The sequence below is a fragment of the Sinohyriopsis cumingii genome, chromosome 6 (genome assembly GCF_028554795.1).
Source record: "Sinohyriopsis cumingii isolate HCF-2022 chromosome 6, ASM2855479v2, whole genome shotgun sequence".
NCBI classification, from domain to species: Eukaryota; Metazoa; Mollusca; class Bivalvia; order Unionida; family Unionidae; genus Sinohyriopsis; species Sinohyriopsis cumingii.
The window spans coordinates 109,855,822-109,874,816 of record NC_142966.1 but is presented as its reverse complement, the minus strand read 5'-3'; the positions used below and the strand labels follow the sequence as shown (position 1 = coordinate 109,874,816).

The window sequence follows — 18,995 nt, the reverse complement described above, 5'->3', positions numbered from 1 at the left end:
CCTTCGGGGTTCAGCGACATTATTATTATTCGTTGTTTTTAGTGTCTAATTTTAACAACCAGGTGGTTTCGGCTTCCAGTTGAAAATCCTCGATTTTTGACATCGCGGAGCTATATAACTGGACCATCGTGGAGAATTCAACATCGGATACGAACAAATTATCAATCGATAACGAGATCAACCCGGATAATTTCGAGTATGCGTCGGATACTATTTGATGTTTTACTGTATACTCGTTGAGTTTTTTCTGAAAACACGATGATATCTTCCTAGTGATTGCGTTGGCAACTCCAGCAATTGTTGTCATCGCGGAGATAGCGATTGGAACAGCGATCGGGGTTATCGTGGTCATCGTGGATAAAATAACACCGGCGCCAGCTACTATACCCGATACCGAGTACACGACCGCGTCGATGGCGGTTATTTTTCGGCGGTATTTTTTTATTTTTGCACGGTATTGTTCGGAAAGCGTTTTCAAGTTCGCGGAAAATTCTTTTGCGGTATCGAATCGATATTGATGTGACGTCGGTGATACCTCTGATTCAATTTCCTTGGTGGTCATTTTTATTTTAAAAGAGCTAGTGTTTTTAATTACTTAGATTCGCTACAAATTCCACATACCATGTAATGTTTGCCCTGGTTAAATTTCCATCAACGGCATAAATTGTAAACGGTTCAGTTGCGTCCTTGTCTATAATTGTTGATATTGTATTGTTAAACCCGGATGAACTCGACGATAATATATTAAACTGCATCATTGAAACCAGTGTCAGTCGATAAATGCCCTTAACAGTTGCGGTGATATTTACTGTATTCTGTGTAAGAGTCCAATCGAATGATCCATGCCGAATTGTGTATACTGTGTTGATGATGTTCTCATGAGGGGTTTTTATTTTTTCGAGTTGCTCTGCCATTCTCGGTAGTCTGTCTTTAATCGCTTCAACATCAGTTATAACTATTCCTACTCCCCGCCAACTCGCGTCTATATTATTCTTGTTCGCTGCAACATTAGTTTTGATTATTTCTATTTCCCGTGTATTCTCGGTCATACTTTTTTTGTTCGCTGCAACATCAAGTTTGATTGTTTCTATTTCATATGTATGCACGTCTATACCTTTTTTATTCGCTGCAACATCAGTTTTAATTAATCCTATTCCCCGCCAATACGCGTCTACATTTTTTTTGTTCGCTTCAACATCAGTTTTGATTGTTCCTATTTCCTGTGTATGCGCGTCCACACCCTTTTTGTTCGCTTCAATATCAGTTTTGATTGTTCCTATTTCCTGTGTATGCGCGCTCATATTATTTATGATCGTTGTAACATCAGTTTTGATTGTTTCTATTTTCCGTCCATGCGAGTCTACATTATTTATGATCGTTGCAACATTAGCGCCGATTATTCCTATTTCCCGTTCATGCACGTCTACACCATTTCTGTTCTCTGCAACATCAAGTTTGATTGTTTTTATTTCCTGTCCATACGCAGTGATATCATTTATAGTTGTTGTAATCTCATCCGGTCTGGTATTTTTTTTACCAAAGAATTTATCAAAGTTGTCATCGATCCTGTTAACATTTTTCCGTAACGAGACAAATTGGCCCGACAGCGTTGCAAAATCCAAAATAGCACCCATTATTGCTGCAAGATTTGGTTCGGTTACCGCCGGGGTCCCGAAAAAACTAGCGGTAGTGAGTTGTATATCGGTGATAGATTTTTTCACCTCGGTGACAGATTTTTTCACCTGCGCGTCAAGTTCGGTCACCGATCTATCCAACCTTATAAAACCGTCTTTGACTAATGTTACCGCCGATATATCTTCACCCGGTTTGAGTCGTCCGTCGCCGGTATACAACACGATAGCGTTCTCGGCGGCATCACGCTGTCGTATTAAAACGTCATTTAGTGACACATTACTGGATTTCAATTTACCCTGGCGGTCTTGAAATACAACTATTTCGCCCGGGTCAACACTTGTTAGATTCAACGTATCAGCGATTTCATCATCGATTAGTTTTTTTATGTCATCGGTGGCGGCCGTTTCCGTGGGCTTTTTCAGCGCCGAAACCGGTCGTCCCCAGATATCAATCATTATTATTGTAAATGTTATTCTCTAAAATCCGTTGAGCTTCTACGACCCCACTAGTGTATTCGTTTACAACCACATGAGGTGGTTTTCGCGATGATGAAATCGCCGCAAGTACGTTCAATACCTCGCGGCCACATATCGGTGGGTCACTTAACTGCTGTGTTGGCAACGTGGAATAAAAAACCCGGGCCGAACACGCCCGGATATACCGCATGAACTCTTTCGGCGGGGCTAACCCGTATGAATCAAAATAGACGATCGCACGCGGATCAATCGCGTATGCAACCCAATGAGTTCCCGCTCCGGAGGACCCATCGAGGTTAATTATGCCTGTTTCAATATTCCTTGGTGCCGCCGGTAATTGATCCCTCATAAAAACACCTCTGAAGTTTTTTATCGCTAACGCGTTTGCGGCGTCTATTAAATCAAAATTAGACATTGGAGTCATTGACTCTTGCGTTAATAAACGGTTCCCGGTAGTCTTAGACCCTTTCCCGAGTACCATGAATACGGGGTTCCCGGTAGTCTTAGACCCTTTCCGGCCACGGGTCGTTTTTTTTTGTAGCCTTTCCCGGTTGCCTTCTTCAATGCCATCCCCGCCGCGGTACCAACGGCTCCTAACGCCGCCGCCTTAGCCACTGCTGGGGCCGCCGCGGCAATCAACGCTGGAATCGCGGCTAACAGCGGAAATATCCCACCGGTCTTTTCCATGTCTTTGATCGCTGCGGCCGAGAAATCTACCTGAACACCCTTTCTGTTCTTCATCGCATTATTGAAATGTTTTATTTGACGCGTCGTCAACGATATCTTATGATTACCACCTGCCATCTGTGACGGCTTCAGCGTTATTGTGGTTCCGCATTGTTTAGCCGACTTTGATCGTAATTTCTTGACTTGACCATCAGTCAACTCTACACTGACGACACTATACGACATTTTATTGTAAACGCGTTTTGTGCTTTCAATTACATGTTTTCCACTGGCGCATCAACGATTCTCATTCGTCCGCCAGCACCTTCTAGCAGCATTGATTTATCGCTGAGGATGACAGCAATAGCTCTATAATTAGCAATAACGCCGCGAGTTACATTAGCTCGGAAGTGTATATCAACGACGGACTGTCTTGTTAAATCAAGATGTTCCAGCGAAAAGTAATAGATCGGATATAGTTCTTTGAAATCATATTGTGATATTTGCAAACCAGTGTCGACGTTTTGATCACGACTCATATATGACAGCAACCGATGGTACACACGTGCGACATGGTTTTGACCGTAATTAAGTTGTATATCCTCGGATGGTTCCTGCTGGCCGTTTATTCTCAGCGAGACGTCAGTAACGCCTAATCGATCAAATATCATATGGCTGAATAATTGATTATCAACTCTCGTCATATCCTGCAACGCAACAAATATATGACGCGGAGCCGAAATGCCTTGTTGTGATGCCAGGTTCCATGTGAATATACCATTGATATTTGATTGCTTAGTATCTGTTGTTGTTGTTAGCCAACTTAGTAATGATTTTCCTCCCTGCTCCATGAAGGATAGCAATTGTGCCTCTGTGGTAATGGATGGAGTCATTACTGGCATCCACAATAATATTTTAGTTAAAACGACTTTACCAGGGTCATTATTTGGATTTGCAGGATCCGCTGGAATTCTCCAAATTGCATTTCTATCATCACCTTTTCGCACAAGCACCACGGTATGCTTTGCTCCGTAGATAACTTTTCGCACGTTCCTACAAAATCCAAATATATGATGCAGTGGAATCGCGCATGAGAAAGATCTACGCGCCCCTGTTAACATTGATATGCGTGTTGCAGCTCCGATGTTAAAATTAGGATCGCTGTTTATAATCATATTCTCAACATCAGCATCATTGTTATTAGCATTATTTCTTGGTCGTCTTACCACAAATTGCGAGTTTCCGGCAGTGTTTCTAGTATCCTTTGCAAACATCATAGATGGACCCGCTGATCTTGTATAATCGTCTGAATATCTTGCTAGCCCGATTATTGTTGTAGCAACATCAACATCGCGTTCTATAGACTCGATCTCTCGCCCGTCAATGAGATATTTTGCGCTCTCAAACAGCGCCATTACGCCGTTATTGACTAAGCCAACTTTGGTACCATCTGGATACGGTGCTGGTACAGCAGGAGTATCGGCCTCTGTTACAAGTTCTCCTTCGATTTCAATAAACGCTTCACACGGTAAAAAATATTTACTGGTATCATGGACTTGAAGTTCAATTCGCGATCGTATGTCGGGTTGTACTGCATGATAGGAATAAAATTGATAATTACGGACAGAATCATCCTTGTGCACTGGTGCGTCCATATCAAACGCCGGGTCAGCTGTTCGTTTAAACATTTTATTTAATAATACGCTGATGCATCTAAATCATCGTCGTGGTTTTAAACCACTTCCCGCTATTATGTTTGCGATGTCATCTTGATTATTGTTTACCAACGACGCTAGTTTTTCTTCCACGGCGTTATTTATTACTTTACTGACATTTGCAGGCATCACTGTCGTTGATGGCATTACCGGTGGTTTCTGTTTTTTTCTCCTCACCAACGACATTAGTTTGTCCCGCGCGGCTGAAAGCGCCTTTCCGGCAACGTCTCCAATAGCACTAATTCCCTTATCACGAATAACATCAATAGCCTTCATTCCTAATTGTTTGGCTAACGGCGCTACTTTTGGAGCCATTCTTGTAAATAACCCCGCAATGGTGCTACCGAGACCATCTCCATAGTACGCGCGGTAAACAGGCAATCGCGAGTTTACCACGTAGACGAGTACTGGTTTATCATGGTTGTAGTGTATGATCATCTTTATTAAAAACACCAGTTTTCCAATTAATCATCCACGAGTTCGTCTATGAGCGTTCGATATGCATTAATGTCCATAATACCGCCTGCAAATAAACGCTTGCAAATATCAGCGGCCTCATTGATTATTTCCGGAGAGTTATTTCCGGCTCGTTTTCCTCCAATTAGTACCTCTAGCCGTGATATATCACTGAGAACACTACCAGGACAGGTAACGCCGTAGGATTCTTTACCAACAGAGTATCCTTTTCCTTTTTTTGGTGTTATACTCTTAACTTCCTTGTGGAATGCGTCGTAATCGGATTTACTACGATGTGGTAATGCATCTTTATGTTTACTCGCTAAATACACTATTCTTGCCCAGTCCTTTAACGACTTTATATTTTTCTCGTAACCGCTATTGATATGCTTCTTATCTCGTATGCTCTTAGCAAAATTGTTGGCAGTAAAATTAATTAATTCTTCCCTGTTGCTGAAGCCTCTAATTTCATCTATTGTGCTCTTCTTGAGTACAATACGGGGTATATTCCCCTCTTTTTCTTCCGGTATTTCTTCTTCCGGTGTTTCTTCGGGTATTTCTTCTTCTGGTTCTTTCGCAGTAGCACCTAATTCTTCTTCATCGGCCATTGTAACATAGGGTTCTTGTGGTTCGGTTATAGCGAGTGGTGGCGGCCTCCGTGTTGTAGCAGCCGCTATTTTTGCAGGAAGTGTTTCTAAAGACCTTTTTGTTTGTTCGGTCTGAGCCGCTATCTTTTCAAGCGCACCAAGAACGGGTACAGTTGCCGCCGTAACATCTTTGGTCGCTTTGGTTACCGGGGCAAAGAGTTGTTCGCTTCCAACAGTAAAATCGGTTTGTAGTTGCTGCCGCGTTTGAAGTTGTTCTCGGACCCTGTCCCGTAACGGTATAAACCTTCTAAGCGCCGCTAGCCGCTCTCTGGCTAGCCGAGTAGTAAGTGATTCGCCTACCATTATTGCAATTGCTTCGCAATTTCTAATTTCTCGCCGGAGTTTTCGTCTATAATCCTTCTAATGTTTTTGATCTTACTAGAAATCTCCCGGCGTCGTTCATAAACACGTCCGAGTTTTTTTCGTATTATTTCAACGGCAGTAAATAGTCCAATGAATGCATTTGCGTCATTGTGGTACAAGTTTTCATTAATCGTATGTTGTAATCGTTTTACAAAAAAATACTCGCGGGCCAGGGTAAAACGCCCCCGTTTCGACTGTTCGTTAATAATTTCATAATCGGATAATATTTTTTCACTGTCGAGACCATCAGATAATTCAATTCCTTGATTTTTTAATTTTGAAATCTCGGCTAATATATTATTGATGTCTTCGATATTCATTATTCTTATAAAACATCTTGTTTTTAAATAAAAAAAATGAAAACCCCGTGTATCAATTCCGAGGTGTTCATACTTTGTTTTCTTCCGGAACAGACAATAACGTTTCACACTGTCATGGTGGCCTTGTCAGCGCCATAGGCGCTGGTGACCTTGTCACTCGCTAATTTCTGTTATATATGAAAATCGAATTCTGTGACTCGTCTTTTTTGAGATCGCTGTTTGATATACTCGTTCTGCAACAAATCGTACTGCGGGCATACAAATATCAAAATATTTTCCTGCCGCATTCATGGAGTGAAATGTTTTTTCCTCGTGCGTTGTTGTATCAAACGATTTGACGCTCTTTGCTTTTTTTGCGTGCTTCCCTGTTTTACCTTTTTTGGTGTTTTCACTCTGAGAGATGGCTTGCAGGTTTGTAAGAGAATTATCAGTCTTATTATTATTAATATGATCAATCACAAGCCCATTTTCGATTAATCCGTGAAAACATTCATAGATGATTCTGTGACAGAGATATTTCTTCTTTCCGGCACCAAACATTAAATACCCGTGATTATTTACGGTACCAACTGGCTTCTTCAGTTTGCGGTTTCTAATAATGCCGTCGCGAGACGCCTCGTAACTGACGAACACAGGATGCGGCTGAAATTCCTGGTCCATTTGTATAATAATACTATTTGTCTAATTTATTATTTGGTTTAATTATGAATCTTTCAACGTAGTCTTGGGGGGTTTTGATGACTGAGTCAGCGGTGGGATCAATGACAGCGTTTTTAATTCGCTTGTCATAATAGCGTTTTAGTTCCCTGTATCGCTTTCCGCCACAATTAATACACAACTGCGATTTTCCTCTTACACCGACGTGACAAACCAAGCACGGGAGGGGGCCAAGAGAACCATTACGAACGCTTTGTAAATGATACCCGCAGAATTCACCTCTACATGATTTATTGCACGGGGTTGTCGACCCAATCATCAACCATTTGCAGTGATTCATTATACTATATTCTTTCATTTAAATACTTGTTTTAATTATATGGATGAGTTCGAGAGATTAGCAGCAATTAAGCCCCGGAAAAATATTAAGTTCAATCTCGATAGAGTCCTCAAGGACGCACCAAAAGCATTAATAAACGATAGAACCCTGTTGAGTAAAATACGCGATTGTATCAATGAATTCAAGCGTGATGGCGCATCTCATAGTTGGTCAACATTTCGAATTGATGGCGTTGTTGATGCTACCATGAACGACAACCGCGCAGCAACGATAATATCACAACTTGACAGTAAAAGGTATTTCTTCAGAGTAAAATTCATTGTCCGGGTGGAATCAGGCGATTGGATCATACGTGATAAATTTGAACCAGTTCTCAGCGACAAGAAAACAGTCATTGTTAGCCGCGACTCCAAGCCGGGGTTGTTAACCGGAATTGACAGACCATACTATGAACGAGCGTATCCTGAAACAGCAGTTGTTTATGGAATATACCCGTTAAATAAGAAACCTGATATCGGAAAACTGAAACCAATGAAACAGTCAACGGGGATAAATTGTGTAGCAGAACGAATAATAGAACATTTTACAAATGCATGTCGAGGAAACAAATTGACTGATTTACGACGTAGCAAAATCAACCAGTGGGAACTAACCGTAAAAGAGCGTGGAGCGACCATCAGCGACATAGCGAGATTAGAAACGTCGTTGAGATTTCCAATAACCGTTACAACGATAACCGGTGAAGTATTATACGAATCAAAGTACAAATCAAATGGGGCCCCAATCAAAATTATTGATCATAACGAACACGCATGGACGCCCGCGATCACAATATTTCCACGGGATAGAACAGTAAAGTATATCCCGGGGGAATTTTTAGGAGAGGACGGTTTTCTCGCGGAGAGGAAACTATTTGATGCTATTGCTTGCTTGTGTAAAAATGACCCTGTATCAGTGTGGTTACTTCGCAGCGCTGAAAACGACATGGATACCTTTGATCAGTTTGTAAGACCAAACGGCGAATTATATCGCACTGAAGCATTTCACAACAGGATGAAAAAAACCGCCATAGAATTTGAGGAGCATGATGAACAACTGCTAACAAATTGTTTTACGATTCCATCGGTTGTAGCTCATGTTGCAGCAAGGAAAAATGCGTGGAGACCAACGCGCAGGGAATTTCTACCGGATGTACAATCCAGTTGTTTGGAATACTATCACGGTGGACTATGGAACACTGAATACAACCGCGACGCTATGATCTCGGTTGATATGGTTGCCTGTTATCCAGCGAGTTTTCTCGGGTATGGATCCGCCGCTGAGTACTTTAGACGATTTGGACACCCCAGTCATGAAATGATTCGTGTTGCTATTAATGGACCACTGCCTGATTTTGATTTAACCGGATTCGCTCGCATAGTATCATTTGAATTCGCGGCAGGACTCCATCGCTGTTGCTATATTTGGATCGGTAGACACATGGCTGAAAAGAGATGGCTGCCAATAGCGCTGCTACGGTATATGATTGATTGTAGCATGCTAGTTTCGTTGATTGTCAGTGACGCGATTATATCATACCGGGCACAGACTGAAGTCTGGTTACCAGAACCGGAGCGTCTAGATAGCATAATTGACGAGTCCAGAAAAAACATTGATGCCGACGAGGAATATATCATCGAATGGTCCAGGAGGATATTTAACCAACGAAACCGCGAGGCAAAAGATCTCGGTAGAAGAATAATTGGTAAGTTCACACAAGGTGGAAAAAACCACGACTACAAACGATATTGCTCACGGCTGATTATAGATGACGCAGAATATGATTTCGTAATCAAGGACACAGTGGCAAAAAATAGATACGTGAACTGCAAAACAGCTTTCTTGTCCAATGGAACGAGGTTGGGTACAGTTGTTACCTACAGCGATGGAGACAGCCCGGCGTATCCACATTTGAGGGCGTCTATGCTGGGATATGCCGCTATCAATTTATTCTCGATGATAAATAGATTCCCCGATACCGCGGTTAGAGTAGCCGTTGATTCGTTTTACATAGACGTAAAGTATAAGGAAAACGTAGCCGAGTTTACTAGTCCGGACGAGAGTTGGGGTACATGGAGAATTAAAAATGAAATACGACGCGATTATTCCCCGTCAGCAGATGTCACCGTTGAGAACAACTACTTACGCGGTGATAAATTGTCAGAATGGTCTAATGCACCATCGTGTTCTGATCCAATTTGTAGACACAAGACGGTTTATTTAAGCGGCTGTGGCGGGTCAGGAAAGACGACTCGGGCAATTGAATTATTTCGAACGCGGGCAAGTATAATCGTGCTTACACCGACCCATAGACTAGCGCGAGAGATAAAACAACGAAATGTTGACGCCGTTACTTATCATAGCTTTTTTCGATACAGCGGCGGTGAGTGGACTCCTGATCGAATGGGTGAAAAATTTATTCCCGACATTATCATCTGGGATGAGATATGTACTGTTTCGTTAGATACTTTACAAATGTTTCTTGAGTGGTTGCTGCGCGCGAATACAGCGGTAATCATGTGTGGGGACCATGGCCAACCACCACCATTTGTCGGCGAGGGTCCACATGATTGGTTAAGGGGTTTTGTGGACTATTATGAAGAAACCGATACTGATTACCGAGCACTTGATGAACAACTGCGCGAGGTTAAGAAATTAATCAGATTACAGCCGGATAGAATTCAATGTGAAATAATTCGCGAGGTGATTCCGGAAACGCCGTTAAATGAATTCTGGGAAACATGGAGACCAAACGATTTGATTGTAGCGAGTAGAAAGATAGTCAGAGACACACTTCAGCGGAAGTTGTTTACGTTGCATAAGGAAAAGTTTCCAACGCGTCCAGTGCCATTATGTTATAGACCCGCGGACACACGGCGGCAGAACATTGAAGTTGAGATTCCAGCCCCGACAGCGTCGGGGACAAAAAAACAAATTCTCGTGCTGAATGATATCGTGCTCGTTGATATCAGCGTCGTCGAGGACGCGCTACGTGCTGATAAATCCCCGTGGACGCTAGGATACGCAACAACAATACATTCCTCGCAGGGACTAACCATCACGGACACAATTGTTTGGATAGTTGATAATCGCATCGAATGGTCAAATCTAGTCTATCTTGCAGTGTCCAGAGTACGAAGGATAAATCAGCTTCGAAGAATTGTTATTGACGGAGCCGATGACGGAGTCACTGACGAAGCCGGCGACAAAGTCACCATCGATGCAAGCGTCATTGATAGAAAACTCTCGGGTTACCGCCAACAGGATAAAAAAAAACAGCGGCGTTTTGATATTGATGCCGAATTAATAATCTCGCTACGACAACAACAGAATAATCACTGCGCGAGTTGCAATTGTATAATGAGTTGGCGTTATTCGGATAAAGACACTCGCCAATTTACCGTGGATAGGATCGATAACAGTCTCGGTCATGTCAAAAACAATGTGAGGTTGACCTGTCTTGAGTGCAATAGACGCAACGGCGCTAGTTAAGACCACGTGGGGGTAATTGAGTATCGTTAGGTATCACTTGTAGTTGCTCGCGTGTAAATCCGCGCTGAGGAGCAGTTGAATCCAGTCTATAGATCGGTGGTCTACCAGTTGATCGTGTTATCGTTGATATGTTATGTGTGGTAACACTCCAAATAGGATCGGTAGCCCTTTTTTTACCGCCTTCAAGCTCTCCTGGTTCATATAGATATCTAACAGTGACATCGCCAAGAATCGGCTTAGAAACGCTATTTATTTTTAATTTTCCGGGTATATACTCGTATTTAATCGCGTCGCTGGGCTTCATGTTGATTACTCGGGTAATCTCGTTATTTAACGCTGCAATTACACCTGGCAACCTTTTGACCCATTCACGAGATCGTTTTTCTTGAATGAATTCCTTCGCGTATTGATATCCAAATAACCGTTCAGCGAGAGTCCGATTGAATCGTTCAACAATTGCCTGATCACGATGTAGCGCAGTATGACCTCGTCGTATCGCGACGCTATGATGTTTCAGCGTTGATAAAACAGCGCCGCGAAATTCACTACCAGGATCAACTTGTAATAGATTTGGCCAGCGCAGAGGACCTCTTCGATAAATCCTCTCAAACGCATCGGCTACTTCAGTTGCTGACTTTGTTTTCAACGGTTCCGCTTGTTTGTATCGACTCGCAACATCAACTACGGTTAGCGCGTATTTGTAACCGTTGTCATGCGGCAGAAATAGTATATCAGCCTGATGAACTTCATTAGGTACGCTGACATCAAAGCGCGAGAAGTTGATTTGTTTAGGCGGTGGTAGATAGATTTGCCATATAGCCTGTTTGGATAACCAATTAGCCGCAGTGGTCTTTGTTACCTTTGCAGCGCTTGCAAGCTTACCAATTGCGGCCTTCCCCTTCCAGTATCCTCTCGGAGAATAATAGATGGAATCCATCGTTTTTCTTGGATGATTGTTATTAATTACCAGCGCCAATCATTAATTTACCTTTCATAGCCGATTTTACCAACCATGAGGCCAATTTTTCTTTCACGGATTTATCAGGAATAGCATTTAGCGCGTGAATTAATTTTACATCCGCGATATGACGCTGTTGCAGATCGCTACTTTTGTAAGCAACATCATGAGCATGACACGCCTTATCGATAGCGTTTATTGGATACTCACCGGGTCGCGGCTGATTTTGATCATCGAGTCTAATATCTAATCGTGTTCCGGGGCCACAGTAGCTATATCCTGGGAGGTGTTTTTCTCCTGGATACTTTGCCCACGGTGTTCCGGGGAGTTTTGCCAATTTGGCTGCAATATCACCTCCTCGCTTTTTTTTTAAAACATCCCCGGGTTTAATAGAAATAAATCTAAATTTCTTTGTACCGCATTGTACACACTTACCAGTAAGCGCCGATCTGTTATTTCTTGTTGTAGCGGTTGTCATATCATTTGTGCCAGTACGCACTCTACACTTCACACAATATAGATCCATAATTTATGTATAGAAATATGAATATAATTGATTTTTCGGCGACTAAAACAAGAGAACCAGTTAAGCATGTTGCAGCGTTACCAAACTCGATCCGGATGATTATCATCGGACCATCTGGATCCGGCAAGACGCAATTGTTACTCAATTTAATAATGAGATGGATGAAGTGGGATAAGTTGTATTTGGTTGCTCCTAGCGTAGATGATCAACGATGCTACGAGGTGTTGAAAGATTTCAACGAGAATGCATCAGCGATCGCTAAAAAAAATGTCATCGAGTTTATTACAGATATCAATGATGCACCGGGTATTGATGATATTGATGGCGACGTTAACAATCTAGTCGTGTACGATGATGTTATGTTAGACAATCAAAAAAACCCAGCTAGGATATTTTCCAGAGGCAGGCATAAAAACACTGACGTGATATATGTCACTCAACGATACACTCAGATTCCAAAAGTAATTAGAGACAACTGTAATATTCTTGCTGTGTTCAACGGCGTTGATACACACACGCTACGAAATATTTGGCAGACATGGTGCGGCGGTGACATGGACTTTAATGTTTTTCGAAACTTTTTTAGTCATGCTCAGTCGACCCCACATGGATTCGTAACGATAAATTTACATGATCCTCGGACACGATATCGTATCGGACTTGACCAAATATTCGGTTAGTTGTAAATAATTTTCATTGTAAATAACCACTTAGCAGCAGAGGGGGGCGATGACATCGACGCGGTCGTCGATGTGCTTACCGGACGCTGACGACGCTGGGGATCGACGCGCAGAAGGTGTTAATTAAACCAAATGACGACGCGACGATCCCCCAACGACGTCGTCGTTTTTTTTTTACCAGCGCTGACTACACCGGATCCGCTGAGTGCAGAAGTAATAATTAAGCAAAATGACGATTGGACAAAATGTCGGATTCGCCCCCTCTGCTGCTCTTTTAGCATTCTCACATTCTCTATCTCTTCTGGCTTCGGTATCAGACTGTGTCTGACTCTGTGCAAATTCACGTAGGCTTCGTTTAGCTTAGCTAGTTTGGAGCACATCTTCGTAGGAGGATGAGTCGACAGTGGATGGTTAGACTAGAAACTGCCCCGGTTCTTAAAGTCAAAGCGCGGACGTGAAGGAAAACATCCCTCCACGGTTTTTTTTCGAGCCGCAACGTTCAATGTCATGAGTGGGATAGTAAGAAGTCAAAGAGCATAAATCAATATTCTTATAGCCAAACAAACCACAAAGTCATTTTTTTTTCAAAACACAACATTTTTTATTCAAAATCACTTAACACTAACCAACAACTCTAACATTTTTTAACAATAATCCAACATGATAACATCAAACATTTTTTCAAATGACAAACATTTTTTTTCAATTCATACTCTACTTTAAACAGGGCTGATAACGTTGTGAATGAAATTGTGATTTCCACTGTCGGAAGTCATTAGGCCATTGATGGACACTACGTTTCCTAGCTTGAGACAAAAGATAAGCATAATGGTCACAAAACCGTCGATCTACTTTCACATCGTTTCTTGAAGCTGAACGAGGATCAAAATGAGTCACTAAATGTTCTAAGGAATAGCCCAGGCTGCGATGGTGCAGAAAATACACACAGTACTGTTCGCACACCAAGGAATCTGTGCCTTGTAATTTCACATTATTGAATCGGGTAGTCTGAGCATTTCTTCTCATAAAGTCGATAATATCGTCTTCCAAAGGGGGCAATCCATACGAATCAAAATATTCCACACATCCTTCTTGAGGAAAGTAGACGGCTACCCAGTGGGTTCCTGGGAGATGACTGTCGTCCGTGTTGATGACATAAGCTTGATGGTCTTGAGGTTTGCGATGAGGGAGTTCATCTTTAGCACAGACAACAGGATTCCAAGAAGCCGTATACGAACTGTGGTTCAAAAGGTAATAAAGTTCCCAGGTGTCCATTTGTGTGGTTCTTTCTTCTTCTTCACAGGTAATAATAAGTCATCAATTCGATTCTGACTTTTTGCTTGAAAATGTCTGACAAATAACGGTTTCTTCGCTTCGTCTCCTCACTCTGATTCAGGAGAGCTTCGATACGATGGATCTCTTGAGTGGTTAATGGTGGACAAGAATGTTCACGCAAGTCTTTATACCACTGGTGCAACACGACTTCGTCCGAGATGAGACTCAAAGCTTCGTCCAGATACTCGTTCAATTTTTCTTCTTGACTCAGCATCAGGCATTTATCGTGTTGAATTTGACTGGGATGATCGTTTTGACATCCATAGCAATTTTTCTTGATCAATTCCGTCATTTTTTTCGACAAAGTGTTTGACAAAACAGGAGACTAAATGGGCTTCTTGTTCTGGCCATCTTGACTTCATCATGATAACTTCTTCTTCTGTCACAGTCTCCTCACATTCCATGTCTAAAGTTTCTCCACTAGGTAAAGAGGGATAACAGTCTTCCATGGCTTCTAGTAATCTAGAATGACTTCTCTCAAACTGTTGATTTCTATCGTATTATCAAATTCTGCATACAGGATGACGTTCACCGTTTCATCAGGGACTAGGTTTGCAAACTGAATTTCCACACGAATCTGGCCGGATTTTATAGGGTGGAAATGTCCCTCGTCGCTGCCTTGGTCTGGAGTGAAATCAAAACCCCACAAAGCATAACCTCCTGCATAATCCTCGTACGTAATGCAGTGACTGGTGTTGGTTCCTAACTGTCCGGTGGCTTCGTACAGGGACAAGTACGACCTCAAGTAATTCTTCTTGTCAAAGTCGGGTTCGAAAGGTCGGGTACACAAGGTTTTGCCATCGCGACTGACTTCGATCTTGGACACGCCAAAGTGTTGAAGTAGAAAGGATTTTTATTGGTAGCTCCGTTGAAGGCTGTATTCTCGACGATACCAACGATCAAACGTTTAGGTAGCTGTCCTTGGAACAGATGATCTTCGATCATGGATCGCTGTCCCTTGGGAATGGTGAAGGTTTTCACTTCCACGCGACGTATGGGATACTTGGCGGTCGTTCTGCTCAACGTCTGACTGATATCGTTACCCACTTTAGGTAACACTTCCACACGGCGTACGTAGAGTCTGGCTTCTTGGATTTTGGTTTTGTAATCGTCAGTATCAGCCAATAAATGGAAAGCGGTACTGCTACGATTCAGTCTCAGGCGGACATCCACCCCGTTCAGCAAATATTTTTCTTGCAACCACATGTCCAAATGCAAACGATCCATCAGTTCTAAACTTTTGTTGGGTCCCATGATTTTCTTTCTTCGTTCTACAAATCCCTCATTGTATTCTTTCTTTGTATCAGTTTCTAATAATTCAAACTGGCCTGCTTCGTCAGCTTCCCATACCACACAGGCATCGAGATGAGTGTTCTTGGCGTCTATTCCGTACGTCAAGAGATTTTCCAGGTAGGCACGGTAAGGGTAAGTATCCATGCTGCTACTGACTAGTTTGTTATTCAAGTACAAGTCCACTCCACTGAACAAGGAATGCATGAAATTGTTGACGGGAGCTACTGCTTCAGTGTCTATATCACCTCCTGTCTTATCTAGAACTTTGACTTTCAGGTACAAGTAACTGCTATTCAGATCGATGTAATCTTCGGGCTGTCCTTTGATTTCAAACTCGATGGGAGCGGAATCGGTCAATGAGGAGACGGGATGAAATTCCACCCATTGGGATTCTTGCATGGTCATCATGGTGGGTGGCATGGCAAACAGATCCAGTTCCGACTTGGAACAAGCGCAAGACTCTCGGTGCATCATTTTGTTCTGTTCTTTCTCAATAATCGAAAACGTCTAAGTCTCGAACGGTTCTTCTTTTCTTTGTCTTTCTAGCTTTAGACGTGTGAAGTCTGGTGAAAGGGTGTTTTCTTCGTCGTCTCTTTCTGCCTTGTCCTTGCTGAATGCCTGACTCGGTAGCGTGCAGGGCATTTATAGGTGTTTCTCGTCGGCCCAAAAGGTCTTTGCCTGTTTGCAGCAAGACATTTTTGCCTGCCCTCATGAAGGCTTCTTTAGGGTTTTGTTTGTCGATGATGACATTTTGGAGAAATTCTTTGCCTTGCGTCAGTGCCGCATCTTTCAAGGCGTGCAATCCGCGTGTCACCATCGGTTTCAAGACTGGGGCCACCGAACGAAAGGCCGATTTTAACATATCTCCTAAACCGTGTCCTCGCTGTCGAGCAACCCCTCGGTACACTGGATACATGACTTACGAGTCGTGAGAGAACCGTTTTCGAAAATGGAGTTTCACCGTGACTTTTCCTTTGGTGAATGGAATATTTTGTCCCAGATCTCCTTTTATAGCAATGTTGACCGTGTCCGAATAAGACTTACTGACGGGCAAATAGTGAGGATGTACAAATTCGCGGTGGACATGATAAGTGTTCCCACCTTCCTGGTCACTGGTCGTGGCATTATCCACTTTGAAAGGAATGACACGCAGTAACGGCACAGAGGTGTGTCCCACCACGTTGTACTCCACCACATCGGAATACACAAAGATCAAATTCAGTCCTTGGTTCAGTTCTACAGGGAATCGAAAAAACTTGTAAAATTCCGTATTGCTGTTGATCTTCGGTTTAAAATTTGGAGCCATTTTTTGTGTCTCCACCTAAAATATCAAACAAGTCACGATTAAAACTGATAGACAACGTTTGGGTGTCCTGAAATTTCATCAGTAAGCGACGAGCTACTTTATGGTACTCCAGGGTGACACTTTTTTTGTTTCTGTTCAGGGCTTTGCCAAAGGCTAACTCGAACCTGGAAGCAATGGTGTCCACCAAATGTTGGCCACTAAAATAAAACCCTGACGGAATTTTCAAGGTGTAGATATTGAACGGTGAATTGTTGGATGGTCTTATGTCCCCTGAAAACCCGATTTCATTTATGGTTTCTTGCAATTGTTGGTTCAGGATTTCGACCTCAAAAGTGTTTTGCTTTTCAGTGATGTTTTGGATTTGTGTAGGGTGAATCATTTCTACCAAAGCCACTTCCCAATGGACCTCGTGATCTAATGGGATGGCCTGAGGTAATTTGGCCGTGTAACAGCACAACGTGTTGCGGGGAAACACCTCCATGGAACTGTCACTGGGTAAGGTTAAGTAAAATTGGTTTTGGTGACTTATAATTCCAGAGTTCTGTGGTTGTCCGAGGGGTTAATGGGCGTCAGAGGCATGTCTCCGCTCAAAATGGGGTTCTGGTTGTTGTTGGAGTGGTGACTGGCACTGGCACTGGACACAAGGTTCCCGTGGTTCCCGTTCGAGGAGAATTTCAGGGAGGGATTGGGAAGCAAGTAACCGATGCAACTGCTCAATAAAATGGTCCACAATTGTTTGTCTCCTTGTTGCAAACTCATATTGGCAATGGCTGCACCGATGACACAATACACCACGAAGATTTGGCAGAAAAAGACGATTTGCGTTTTTGGCACACGTTCTCCGCACCACACCCACAAAGGTGGTTTTTGTAAATCTTGCAGAGAAGAACTAGGTGAAGGAGTGGTCGACGTAGCTGCGTCTGTCTGAAAGGGCATGCTGGTCACTTTTTTTTTATAGTCGATGACTTGCGAAGCGTCGATCCAAGAATCAAAACTGGGTGGATATCCTTTCCAACGTACTTTGACTTCTTTGACACGTCGTTTGCCCACTTTACGGGTTCTGCGTTCCAGAATGCTTTCGATGTCGTACACGTCGTCTTCTTTTTTGGTGACACGTTGTAACTCGGGCAAATAAAACGTTCCTTTGAGCACTTCTCCTTTCATGTCTTCCAATTTATAGACGGCAGGATGACGGCCATGCACTCGTCCAGTGACACGAAACAATTCGGTCGTCCAGTTAGGTAAGTAACCTTTGTCGAAAGTGCGTTTGGTTTTGCCAATGCGCACCCAATCTCCTACGGCCAACTCTCCACTTCTCTTGGGGACAGCCCTCGTCGGGGACGTACCAAACAGGCGCTCAAACACAAGCACTTCGTTGTCGGGAGTCACTTCTTGCGGGGCACGGCCGATGCTTCGATGGTAAGATTGGTTGTACGTTTGCACCAGGTGTGGTAAGATGTCGATGTACTTCAGAGTGTGGTGATGCGTAAAATATTTCCACATGCGTTCTTTCAAAGTGCGTTGTAAACGTTCCACGATGCTGGCTTTGGTTTCGGGATTCTCGGTGGTAAAAAAATGAATGTCACGTTTCTTTAATTCTTTTTGGAAAGCTTGGTTCAGAAATTCGGTGCCTTTGTCCGTTTGCCATCGAAGAGGGTAACGACCGCTTTGTTTCAACACTCGTTGCAGGGCTCGCACTAACTCGCTGCTCGATTTGGAAGTCAAGGGTACGACCCAGGCAAATTTGGAAAAGACGTCGATGACACAAAACAAATCTTTGTAGCCACGATTGTAGCTGGCTAAAAGAGAGAGATCGGCTAAATCGGCTTGCCATTGATGATCGATGCCTTCCACTCGGGTGCGACTTCTGGCAAACTTGCGTCGAATGGGTTTGTGTAAAGTGTAGGTAGCTTGTTCTTGTAACCATCGTTGCACTTGAGGTAAACGGAGACTTTTCAATCGAGTTTTGGCAGCACGATACAATTTTTGAACTCCTGCGTAACCTGCAGGATGGGAGGGATCGTAATAAATAATGGCTAAGAGTTTTTCCATTTTTTTTGTGTTTGTGTGTTAATAAGACACCCACTCTTG

General features: G+C 42.9%; 1 protein-coding gene across 1 annotated transcript in view; it reads left to right on the top strand.

The window, feature by feature from the left end:
- LOC149797703 (adhesion G protein-coupled receptor L3-like) overlaps nucleotides 1-18,995 on the top strand; it is a 101,709-nt gene that overhangs the window by 30,918 nt on the left and 51,796 nt on the right. The gene's annotated exons all lie outside the window — the stretch shown is intronic.